Raw genomic sequence first — 9,843 nt, 5'->3', positions numbered from 1 at the left:
TAACATGGGACCCATTGAAATATAATAAAAGTATAACCAACAAAAACCGTCTACAGTATACCATTAGATAATAAAGAATATACACCCAGGTATAAAAGTGTCACGTGAGGCCCATAAAGGTTTAATAAACTGTGAAGCTTATTAACACATAGTTAGTGGACATTTAATGAGTACATCATAAAACCCCCCTTGAAAGATATAATATTCCACATAGCACGAATGTCATTAAAACCTACGTTTTAAAACCTACATTCCTCTGACCAGAAGTATAAAGGTATTACGTGAGACCCCTTAAAAGGTTTAATAAATTATGAAGCTTATTGACACTTAATTAGTGGACATTTAATGAGCACATCAAAAAACCCCCCTTGAAAGATATAATATTCAACATAACACGAATGTCATTAAAACATGCGTTCTAAAACCTACATTCCTCTGCCTGTAACAGCGAAATGATCTCTCCGAGTACAAACCAATAACCCCTCCCGAATATCATATCCAGCATTTGGCTCCGATGATAAATCGGTCTTTTTTCATTTGCCGGATAAGCGAGAGGTGTCTAGAAGCGAAAACATAAATTACGGTTGATTTACGGCTGCCGCGAAAATGAAAAATTGATAATTGGAGGCACAAGCGCAGTAGTGATATATCAGCGGAGACAAAGGTCTACTGTTGCCGCCGTTCGAGCGCAGACAATAGAGCGATGTGAAGAGCGTTCGAAATACGGAGAGAGAGAGAGAGAGAGAGAGAGTTTGGACGTGGGACCTGTACTGCACAAGTCACCGGTGATATCATGGAGCTTTCCAATACCTTCTCTCTCTCTCTCTCTCTCTCTCTCTCTCCTCTCTCTCTCGACAGGATGCAAATACCTGAGAATAATAGAAGGAGAGGATATAAAACACCAAAGATGAAGGACACGATCGGAAGAATATATTCAGAGACTTAGGCGATACTCAGTCAACAGTCACCGCCGGAAACATGACAGAAAGTATAAACACATGGACAGTACCAGTAATCAGATACAGGCAGAATAGTGGAGTGGACGAGCTGAACTCCGCAGCATGGACCAGAAAACTAGGAAACACGTGACAATACAGCACTACACCCAAGAGCAAATACAGACAGACTATACATAACACTGAAAAGGAAGTGGGAGGCTGCTTTATAGAGGACTGCGTCGACATCGGTGACAGAGCACTGGGGCAACCACCAACCAGTGAGGAACGAGTGGCTAAGGAAGAGGACCGATAAAAGTAGACGAAGACCCCAGAAACATACAGAGACAGGAGGAATGAAAATCAGAACAGAAGAATGACACAACAAACCAATGCGGACAGTACATGAGACAGACTAAAGAACTGGCCAGCTTGATGAAACTTGGCAATGGCTGCAGAGGGAGGAGAACTAAAGAAGAAACAGGAATGCTAACAGCGGCACAAGATCAGGCCTAAGAACCAGATATGTTCAAGAACCAATAGATGAAATCATCACCCATATGCGGGAAGTGCAATATGAAGGAACGAGACCATAAACCACATAGCAAGCGAGTGTCCGGCGCTTGCACAAAATAACACAAAAAGACACATGATTCAGTAGCAAAAGCCCTCTACTGGAGCCTGTGCAAGAAACACCTAACTGGCTTGCAGTAATAAAGTGGTACGAACACCAACCTGGGGAGTGATAGAAAACGATCAGGCAAGATCCTCTGGGACTATGGTATCAGAGCAGGGTGATATGTGTAAGATGAACATGAAGTTCTTCTTCTTCTTATTGCATTTTCCCATTATTATATGATGCCTTTCTTTGAAGGACTTTGATTTAACGATTAGGGTAGGCCGTAGCCTCGAGATGCGTGCCTGATGAATGTGTACAAGTCGATTAACAAAATCATTTAAAGGCTCTGGAGTGATTGTGTGATGCATACTTCTCGCCATGTATACTTTAGCCTAAATGATAAAGTAAAATATCTTTCGTAGCTCTGATCAAGCACCCATTCCATAATTATGCTTTTGAATGGCATCGCACCCAAAATTGGTAATATACAGGTAAAGTACACTTAACTTCCCGATTGTTTTTGACCAGACATGTCAAAAGAGACATGTCACCGTGTATGCCACATCTACGATTTTTCCCTTCTTATAGTGAAGACGAAAGATCGGCATTGGGAAGAATTGGCAGGGTCTCTAATGTGCTCAGTGGTATGACGATGCTACTATAGTATGATATCTACAATCCATTTTCTACATTTGACCCCTCAGGGGACAGTACTAAACACGGCGAAACAGTGTTTGTGAGTCACTGTTTCGCCTAATACTAGCCCCTGGGGGATCAAATAGCTTAGTTCATAGTTTGAAGAAGTAACTGCCATAGGTCTTAATTTTTTCTTTTATTAGAGAATATGTACAATATTTTACATTTTTAATAATTTTACAAGCAGATTTTGATCAAAGTTTACTTAACCAAAAATTAACAAATATAATTTTATCGTACCATTCGGGTTAACAAATGCCTTAATTGGGTTGTTTGGTAGCTAGCATCCTAATTTTTGGTGGGTCGCGAATATCTCTGTAGATATTATACTATAGTAGCACCAGCATGATTATAGTGCCTATACGTAATCCTCTATCTCAGACGGCTATGTCCAAAGCGAAGTCGAAACTATCTATAGAGCAGTTTCCACCAGTTACAGCAAAGGTAATGGGACTAGTATGGACCGCAAGGTAGGATGACAATCAAGGCAAAGAGACGAGAACAACATAGATTATTATGAAGGAAAGCAGATCATGTTTCCTATTTCAAGATATTTTCACCAGTTGATGAATTATGGCGATAATGAATGACGATGTGCTTGGACCAAGTTTCCGAGGGTCAGACAATATTGGTAATGAGCAATGACGGAGAGTCGTAAAGTAATGACCTAAAGGTGCGATTGGGGTAGCCTTTAAATTTTGTTTAAATAATTGAATTTGAGTCCATAAATATAAATAATGAATATGTGAGAAATATTCACCAATATTGTCAGCAAAGCATGATTATTACTGCATAATAATTACAGGAGTGGTTGAGATCTACTGATATATATTAGGACATGGGACACTAAAATTATATCGAGTTCTTGCTAAAAACTCATACACAATCACACACACACACACACACACACACACACACACACACACACACACACATATATATATATATATATATATGTATATATATATAGTATATATACTATGAATGTATTAGCATTGTGAGTTTTTAGCAAGAACTCCGAGATAATTTCAGTTGTCTCATGCTGTATATCAGTTATTCTCAACTATCTATGATGTCTCTGATCGTTTGTTTATATACTGTTGTCCTGCAGTTTTGTTGAATAAGTTTAGCTTTGTTTTATCGCAAGATTGGTGTAGTTCCTATGGAGTTTTATTATGTCTCATTTGCAGTTTTTGCTGTTTGTGTATTGGCTTTTTGTTGAATATGTTTAGCTTTGTTTTATCAATAGTTAGTGTATTTGTAAACTGATATAAAAAAATATGTTTTTGCAGGATTACTGCTGTTTGTGTATTGGCTTATTTGAACGATTTCGTGCAATAGTTTGTAAACATTGTATAAAACTTGTATATAATTATATATATATATATATATATATATATATATATGTGTGTATATGTATGTGTGTGTGTGTATAAAAACCATTCACCTTTATATATCCAGGATCATGACGACAGAAAGTCAGCATCTCGTTCCTCGGCAAGGTTAGCAGTTACATGCTTTCCTTCAACTTAACCGTCCAGGTGCGAGGTATATGTTTCATTGGCTAATGCAACGTAGCCCCAGAGGGATTTAAACTCAACTGGTCTGATGAGTTCGGCTCTCTAAGTAATCAGTTGTCACACCGGAGAAAATTGTCTTGGGTCAGTGTTGCCCAGGGAGGAATTTGAGTATAGATTTGTGAATTGTACTGAACTGAATTATATGAGATTTAGGCCAAAGGCCAAGCACTGGTCATCCAGAGTTGAAAGGGGAATTGAGAGTAGAAAAGTTTTCAAGGTGTAACAGGTGGCAGACCTCGCAGTTGCACTATGAAACAACCGTTAAGAACGGGTGGAATAAGATGGAAAAAATATCTTTGCTGAATCTTGGTTCTATAAGTCTACAGTATGTTTCTCATTGCTCCTATATTTTTATGCTTTCCTTATGACTCGGTATGTCTATCTGCAGTTCTATTCTGTACTCTTTATCGTCTTTTATGTCAAAACACATTTTGTATTTATTCCCAGTTTTAACAGACGCCGGAGATATATATATTTTAAGTTTCACTGATTTATTAATTGAATCAGGTATCCGTAAACATTTTTAACTTAAGCACATCTAAGTAGTCGTTTTTGGAGGCTAAATTTCTTAGGCGGCCAAGTTTTCTCTACATCTCATATTTGACCTTTCTTATATTTAGATAAGAATCGATTGGTAATCCTACGTTCGTCAGTATTTACTATGTGCACTTTCACGTTAATTATCTGTTCTGTTGTATAACAATGTTTTTAATCGATTACTTTTTAACTTTTATCAAAATATTTTCTATTATTTCTTCATGGGACTCCATTGTTTCCCCAGTCTATCCAACTCTTTATGGAATTAATCATCTCCCCATTTTGATTTTGATATAATTTTACCTATAACCAGATAAAACTGGGCACCATCTGCCAAAAACCTTCTAATTTTCGTGTATTTTCATAGTGAATGATAAGTCGGTAGTGTAATTACTCTTCTTAGCAGACCCGGCAGGCAGATCTACAGTTTATGCTTCAGACTAAGACGTTTTATGCGTGAAGTAGCTCTTAAACCTTTTTCGTGAATAGTCTTCAATGTCTATCCATTTTGTGTATCAGTCTTAATTGCTGCTGTACCAAACCGGTGGGTCTAATGTATTGATGATCATTATCTAATTTACTCCAGTATCAAAGCGTCGGTCTAGTGTATGTGAAGATTAGTTAATGTACTGCTGTATCAAACCGTGGTTCTAGTGTATTAGCGCTCATTAACTAAAGTACTGCTGTATCAAACCGTGGGTCTAGCATATTAGTGATCATTAACTAAAGTACTGCTGTATCAAACCGTGGTTCTAGTAAATTAGTGATCATTGACTCAAGTACTGCTGTATCAAACCATGGGTCTAGTGTATTGCTGAACATTATCCAATGCACCGCCGGGCCAGTAAAATGTATATTGTACTGCTATATCAGAACGTGAGTAATGTATTGGTGCGTTAGTCATTGTCCTTTTATGGCGAAACTAAGGAATGTATACTTTTGTGAGCTATAACTCCATAGGGCAGGTTAGCCTGGCGGTCCGGGGAAGGTGAAGCCCAAGATCTTGGTGAAGCCCTCCGGACATAGAGAACGTGACGCTCAAGGTGGGGATAGTGAAGACCAATTAACATCCCCCCCCCAACCCCCATTTCCCTTATTTGCATTTTGCCATTCCTTAAAATGTCAAGGATCCAGTCCTCGGTGACGTTCATATAGCCTATAAGCTTTAGCTGGATGTCACACCTTCCATTAAGACTGCGATAACCGACTGTGAAATCTAATCTAGCAAATGTTAAGCTACCTAGAATGATCGATTCGCGTGTAAATCATCAATAACTCCTACAACCATAGTCCCCGGAGTTGTCATATCTGTATGGTATGACTTCCGTACAAATAATGCTCTGGGTGTCTGTGTCAAGTCCCCAGATACGATATTCAGGTTAGGCTGAGTTTTATTTGAAAGCTTCCTACGTGCCAGTGGTTTCTGTTGATAGTTTCACCATTCATGGTGTTGCTTGAAGGATTCACTTTCAATTTTTTCTATATCCATCGACCAGCATGTGATCCACCAAAGATTTCTAAACCTTTTGCTTATTTTATTAGCATGAAAAATCGTTTAGGATATTTACTAGTGCCTTGAACACTTGCATCAGAACACCTTCATTGACTGCGATAAAATAAATTATTCCCAAGACATTACCGTGTCAACATCGAGAAAGGAATACGATTAGCACACGGGGTGGAAAGAGAGAGAGAGAGAGAGAGAGAGAGAGAGAGAGAGAGAGAGAGAGAGAGAGAGAGAGAGAGAGAGAGAGAGAGAGAGAAACTACCTAAGACTATCAAAACGTAATGCCAGTTTTTAACAAAATTAAGACTTTTGTTGGAAGGGGCAAATATACTTAAATTATGCTTTGAGGATTGGGTTGTATTAAATTATTTCTGTTGATTGCATATTTAAGCACTATACGTCACGTTTTCGTTCATTTCGAATTAAACCATCTTTTTTTTTCTATGTATTAACTACTAAACACTTCCCCTTCCCTCGAACACAAGACTTAACTGCTTCCTTTTCAGTAGTACTTTAATGGACCATACTCAGAAATGTTTTACTGAGAATACTACCACCTTTAATATCCAAATTAATATATCTGCTGCCACTAGCTGAACTAAAGCTAAAAGGGTTTTCAGTATTTGGTAACTTGCCAGTAGTCATGCAATAAGGTCGTTTACCTTAGGAATTAAGCCTTTCTAGAGAAATTATCAATCTTAAGTTCCAACTATGATTTACAACTGGATGCCTTCGAAAAAGCATTTTGTCCTTTACCACCTACTTGCAAACTATTGAAACTTCGTAAGTCATATCACACGTTTCCAAGTTTCTCACGCTTTGTGAAGAACAAAGCAATAGTAGTTCCAGGTACTGAAATACTGCTAAGTGATAGTACATATGGGTTGACTACTGGCTTTATGAACAGTTTAAGCCAATTCTGTAAAACCCAGGGATAAAACTTTCTACCCGGTCAAGGTAAAATAACTATAATAATTCATACTTCATAGCACGAACACATACCAGTTCGCAATTCTCATTTTTTTAAGGTAAGAACTTAAAACATTTACTTCATCATTGAACATTTATTGAAGAGTCAAATAACCAATTACAACTCTGTGCCATCAAAGAAAGACCTGATGGCTTATCTAACAGCAGGCTCCATTCTCACCTCAATTTGAAACTATTGTAGATGAAAAGCAGCTAACACAAGGGCTCTTGAACAAGTTTCGGGTGCATTGTCTTAATTAGGCTGTTTGTCAACATCCTGTAAAGCAAAAAAAAAAAACTGCGGCAGAAATGTTTCTTGCAATTATAGTACGAACTAAATTGTTCTAAAACCATTAAAATGAAGTTGTAAGTAAATAAAGTTAACTTACAAACTGCAGCCTTCAAAGTAAACCCAATTTTATCCAATACAAAACCAAGTAGTAACCCCATTTTATCAAATACAAACCAACCACTAAAGTCCAAAGACTTTAAAACGAAAAATCAAAACTGGTCTAGCTAAGCACGGGACCAGAGGTACCCAAAAGCGCTAACAAGCGAAGTTAGCAAAGAAACTACCATACAGAAAGCCCAAACGTTACAGCTGCCAAGCATAATTTAAAAACATCAGTTAACCAGGACTTGGCGAAGGCTGAGCATAACCATGTAGCTTTCGTTTCTTGGACTTGGGGATTTGTTAACATTTAACATTAACTGGAACAAAGTCCAAACATTTAAAGAGATTTATTGATTGTATAAAAGTAATCAATGTATTTCATTAAAACAAACTGTCTGCTCATTGTATTACTGGTTGAGCAACGTTCTTTCAATCATTGACAAATTTACGTTAATTTGAACTTTGAACAAATTGAAGCTATAATTTACGTTAGTTGGAAAAACTTAAAAATTTTACTTTAAGTTAAATATTGAAGTATGAAACAAAGCATTACCGAAATACTACGGTAATTTTTCTATTAAAACCTTTTTAAAAGTCAACGTACTATTATAGTTGATTAGTCCTACATAGTTTAGTCCATATGCAATTAAAAACTAATTTATTGCTGAACTTTGCAAAATAAAGTTTAAATTAAATAGAAATTTAAGTTAACTTTCTTTACCATTATATTACCAGACTTTAAATGCAAAACTAAAGGTATTTACTTAAAATTTACGTTACTTTCTGTAAATGCAAAACTAAAGGTATTTACCTAAAATTTACGTTGTTTTCTGTACCACATTACCAAACTTTAAACGCAAAACTAGCAACAATGCTTTTGAAGTGACAAAATCCTTTAAATGTTGAATTTAAGCAGTGAACTTAAAAATATTTGCAAAAACCTAAGCCAAGGTACGTTAACTTCTAAAAACTGCTAGACTAACGTACATAAAACCTGAAAGGAAAAATTGATTAATAAGTTGTTTAACCCCCCCTCCCAACCCTCCCAAGCGCCTGCCCATAGGTCCGGAGACCTATGGGACGGGGCATGGGGAGGGCCCTCCACCCTACAGAGGCACCGCCCCCGTAGGGCTGGAGGTAAAAAAAAAAAAAGTTGGTTTGGTTCTTTAAAAACAACGTTGTACAGTTTAAGAAACCTTTAAGCCAAACCTGGGAAACTACTAAATCCATTTTAGTTTAGCTTGAGACTAAGTGATCCTGGCGTTAGAATTTTGACCTCAATTATATCTCGCAACCGTCGCTTATTTCAGAGTGATTCACGTTTCTCAAAAATCTGGAAGCAGTTTCAAGTTTTTAATATAGCAGCATATGGATTGGTTTAAATAAAAACCATAACCAGTCAGTATACAAGACTCAATATAAGAGTTTGAAAAAATTTTACATGAAAAAGATTTTAACAGCCACCTAACACTAACCTTTCACTGTCGCAGACCTCCTCGTGTGAGAAATTACATTCGTAGCATAAAAACAAATGGCCTTTCGTCTACTCGAGCTTCACAGCCTAGGAACGAAAATCAAATTAACAAAATTAAAAATATTTCCTGAAAAAAAATTTACCCACGAAAAAGATTTTCACATCTGTTAATAATCTGTGCAGCAGTGTTACGTAAATTCATGACATTCAAAATTTATGATAGTTAACAAAGTTGAAGCTAGAATTTTGGAGTGAAAAAATTACAGCAAATTATGGAAATTTATGACAGTTTTAGCTACAATTTTGGAGTACATATTAAAACTCGAGGTTCAAGAAAATGACAAAAATTACAAAAAGTAACCATACCAATCTACTATAATTAAGGCAAGTACACTGTCAACTGAAGTAGATAAACTCAAAACACAAAGCTTTTTAACAAAACCATAATTGAACTTACCCTCTACAAAAGCTGGGAGAGCCACCACGACTTCACGTAGACATCGACCCCCATTCGTCATTCGTAAGTTCAAGAGGTATCTTCTCCGGTAACAAACTTCCACAACCGGCCAAAAACGACGTCAAACATGATACCAACGATATGACTCTTCACTGCTCCCGAAGCAAAAGCTGAGCGAAAGACGATTCCACTTGCCGAGAAACCAGTTGCTGGTGACGTCACCATCAACAAGGACCACGGAGTCACCAGCCGTAAACTCGGACGATTTATTATGCGGAAGACAACGGCGTCCTTGGATTTGTTTAAGGGGAAACTTCAAATTATCGGTCGGTGCTTTAACGCTAACTCTTTGATTCTACGTTTTAGGACTAATTAGTTCTTTAACTAAATTGGCTTCTATGTATCATAAAAAAAAAAGACTTTCATTAGTAATTTATTGAACGAATAATGTTAACGTTAGGGAATAAGTCTTTTCTCAGAATTTCCATTTTATACGAGGCACAGAATAGACAACAACATTTTAGGCGGAAACTTCAACTGTGTGTTACCGTCAGGGACTGTAGTCATCAGAGTCATTACTATATAATGTCAAAAACGTTGTTATCTTTAATCAGACATGTAGGTTGAAAGGATACTTACTACTTTCGAAAAGGATTACCTGAATACACTTTTGTC

At 37.0% G+C, this 9,843-nt stretch overlaps 1 long non-coding RNA gene across 1 annotated transcript; it reads right to left on the bottom strand.

Annotated features, from left to right (window-relative positions):
- Positions 1-6,923: 6,923 nt before the first annotated feature.
- LOC136828720 (uncharacterized) lies at positions 6,924-9,309 on the bottom strand. Its single transcript, XR_010850200.1, has 4 exons — positions 9,169-9,309; positions 8,713-8,798; positions 8,447-8,570; positions 6,924-7,120 (listed from the first exon to the last, which is right to left on the bottom strand). It is a non-coding gene; the product is annotated as an uncharacterized lncRNA (long non-coding RNA).
- Between the last annotated feature and the right edge of the window lie 534 nt (positions 9,310-9,843).

The sequence above is a fragment of the Macrobrachium rosenbergii genome, chromosome 3 (assembly GCF_040412425.1).
Source record: "Macrobrachium rosenbergii isolate ZJJX-2024 chromosome 3, ASM4041242v1, whole genome shotgun sequence".
Taxonomy (NCBI): domain Eukaryota; kingdom Metazoa; phylum Arthropoda; class Malacostraca; order Decapoda; family Palaemonidae; genus Macrobrachium; species Macrobrachium rosenbergii.
The sequence above is the reverse complement of the archived record's forward strand: the minus strand, read 5'-3'. Positions and strand labels throughout refer to the sequence as shown.